Source organism: Oncorhynchus clarkii, chromosome 23 (genome assembly GCF_045791955.1).
Source record: "Oncorhynchus clarkii lewisi isolate Uvic-CL-2024 chromosome 23, UVic_Ocla_1.0, whole genome shotgun sequence".
Lineage (NCBI taxonomy): Eukaryota > Metazoa > Chordata > Actinopteri > Salmoniformes > Salmonidae > Oncorhynchus > Oncorhynchus clarkii.
In genome coordinates, this window is record NC_092169.1 from 61,376,241 (window position 1) to 61,380,012 (window position 3,772).

Here is a 3,772-nt window from a genome sequence, read left to right on the forward strand (position 1 = left end):
ACAATTAACAACATGCCACAGGCTGAGGTCCACTTGGTCAGCCTGAGATGGTTTCGTTCAGAGGTGAATGGGTGTGCTGCTGTGGGGGGGGGGTCAATTAGCTGCTGGGCGTGGGGGTGGGAGCTGCTGCTGGAGGGGCGTGGGGGTGAGAGCTGCTGCTCGCTGTGGTGGGAGTGAGAGCTGCTGCTCACTGTGGTGGGGGTGGGAGCTGCTGGCTGTGGTGGGGGTGGGAGCTGCTGGCTGTGGTGGGGGTGGGAGCTGCTGCTGCTGCTGGTCGGGCGTGGGTTGATGTTGGTCCATTAGAGAGACAGTTTGTGTGGGATTTCACAGGGCAAATCAGCAAACAGTCCAGGGTTCTGCAGGGTCCGCCAACCACGGTCCGCCAACCACGGTCCGCCAACCACAGTCCGCCAACCACAGTCCGCCAACCACAGCCCTGCCAACCACAGCCCCGCCAACCACAGCCCCAGCACCGAAAGGCAGTACCAGCTCCCTGCGCTGGGCTGGTCAGACCTGGGGCTGCCCTCCTCAAGGTGCCTCCTCAGAGGTTAATCTCCCTGGATAAACTAACCAACAGCATGGAAAGACAAACACTGTAGCCATGTCGTCTGGAGGTCAAGGTTACAGTAGGTTGGTCCACCTAACAACACTATAGCCATGCCTCTCTCTCCTTCCTCCCAGCCTCTCTTCTACCAATCTCCCTCTGTGCCTCCCTGTCTCCCCTCTCCCAGCCTCTAGACTCCAGCCTCTAGTCTCCCCCTCCCAGCCTCTCGTCTCCCCCCTCCCAGCCTCTCGTCTCCACCCTCCCAGCCTCTCGTCTCCACCCTCCCAGCCTCTCGTCCCCCCCTCCCAGCCTCTCGTCTCCCCCGTGTCGTCTCCCCCCTCTCGTCTCCCGCTCTCGTCTCCCCCCTCTCGTCTCCCCCTCTCGTCTCCCCCGTCTCAGCCTCTCCTTCCCCCTTGCCTGCTTCCCTCCCTGCCTGCCTTCCTGCCTGCCTTCCTCCTTGCCCCCCCCCTCCCTGTCTCCATGTCCCCTCCCTGCCACCCCTCCCTGTCTTCATGTCCCCCTCCCTGCCCCCCCCCCCCTCCCTGTCTTCATGTCCCCCTCCCTGCCTCCCCCCCTCCCTGCCTCCCTCCCCCCTGCTGTTAGTTTATAACTTACGTAAAGTTAAATCATATAACAAGCTTCAATTTCATACAACTGTCTTTATGCCTTAACTACATAACTACAGCTGCATTATCATACTAGGTCCTGAGGTGTACTACGTAACTATAGCTACATAATCATACTAGGTCCTGAGGTGTACTACATAACTACGTAACTATAGCTACATAATCATACTAGGTCCTGAGGTGTACTACATAACTATAGCTACTAAATCATACTAGGTCCTGAGGTGTACTACATAACTACAGCTACATAATCATACTAGGTCCTGAGGTGTACTACATAACTACAGCTGCATTATCATACTAGGTCCTGAGGTGTACTACGTAACTATAGCTACATAATCATACTAGGTCCTGAGGTGTACTACATAACTACGTAACTATAGCTACATAATCATACTAGGTCCTGAGGTGTACTACCTAACTATAGCTACATAATCATACTAGGTCCTGAGGTGTACTACATAACTACATAACTATAGCTACATAATCATACTAGGTCCTGAGGTGTACTACATAACTACAGCTACATAATCATACTAGGTCCTGAGGTGTACTACATAACTACAGCTGCATTATCATACTAGGTCCTGAGGTGTACTACCTAACTATAGCTACATAACCATACTAGGTCCTGAGGTGTACTACATAACTAAGTAACTATAGCTACATAATCATACTAGGTCCTGAGGTGTACTGCATAACTATAGCTACATAATCATACTAGGTCCTTAGGTGTACTACATAACTACATAACTATAGCTACATAATCATACTAGGTCCTGAGGTGTACTACATAACTATAGCTACATAATCATACTAGGTCCTGAGGTGTACTACATAACTACATAACTATAGCTGCATAATCATACTAGGTCCTGAGGTGTACTACCTAACTATAGCTGCATAATCATACTAGGTCCTTAGGTGTACTACATAACTATAGCTACATAATCATACTAGGTCCTGAGGTGTACTACCTAACTATAGCTACATAATCATACTAGGTCCTGAGGTGTACTACATAACTACATAACTATAGCTACATAATCATACTAGGTCCTGAGGTGTACTACATAACTATAGCTACTAAATCATACTAGGTCCTGAGGTGTACTACATAACTACATAACTATAGCTACATAATCATACTAGGTCCTGAGGTGTACTACCTAACTATAGCTACATAATCATACTAGGTCCTGAGGTGTACTACATAACTACAGCTGCATTATCATACTAGGTCCTGAGGTGTACTACATAACTATAGCTACATAATCATACTAGGTCCTGAGGTGTACTACATAACTACATAACTATAGCTACATAATCATACTAGGTCCTCAGGTGTACTACATAACTATTGCTACATTATCATGCTAGGTCCTGAGGTGTACTACATAACTACATAACTATAGCTACATAATCATACTAGGTCCTGAGGTGTACTACCTAACTATAGCTACATAATCATACTAGGTCCTGAGGTGTACTACCTTAACTACATAACTATAGCTACATAATCATACTAGGTCCTGAGGTGTACTGCCTAACTATAGCTACATAATCATACTAGGTCCTGAGGTGTACTACCTTAACTACATAACTATAGCTACATAATCATACTAGGTCCTGAGGTGTACTACATAACTATAGCTACATAATCATACTAGGTCCTGAGGTGTACTACCTTCACTACATAACTATAGCTACATAATCATACTAGGTCCTGAGGTGTACTACCTTAACTACATAACTATAGCTACATAATCATACTAGGTCCTGAGGTGTACTACATAACTATAGCTACATAATCATACTAGGTCCTGAGGTGTACTACATAACTACATAACTATAGCTACATAATCATACTAGGTCCTGAGGTGTACTACATAACTATAGCTACATAATCATACTAGGTCCTGAGGTGTACTACATAACTATAGCTACATAATCATACTAGGTCCTGAGGTGTACTACATAACTACAGCTGCATAACCATACTAGGTCCTGAGGTGCACTACCTTAACTACATAACTATAGCTACATAATCATACTAGGTCCTGATGTGTACTACCTTAACTATATAACTACAGCTGCATAATCATAACGGAGTCCCCTGACGGAGCTGTCTGTAACGATCCCCTAACGGAGCCGTCTGTAACGGTCCCCTGACGGAGCTGTCTGTAACGGTCCCCTAACGGAGCTGTCTGTAACGGTCCCTTGACGGAGCTGTCTGTAACGGTCCCCTGACGGAGCCGTCTGTAACGAACCCCTAACGGAGCTGTCTGTAACGGAGCCGTCTGTAACGGTCCCCTGACGGAGCTGTCTGTAACGGAGCTGTCTGTAACGTTCCCCCTGACGGAGCCGTCTGTAACGGAGACGTCTGGAACGGTCCCCTGACGGAGCAGTCTGTAACGGTTCCCTGACGGAGCTGTCTGTAACAGGCCCCTAACGGAGCCGTCTGTAACGGTCCCCTGCCGGAGCCGTCTGTAACGGAGCCGTCTGTAACGGTCCCCTGACGGAGCCGTATGTAACGGTCCCCTGACGGAGCTGTCTGTAACGGTCCCCTGACAGAGCTGTCTGTAACGGTCCCCTAACAGAG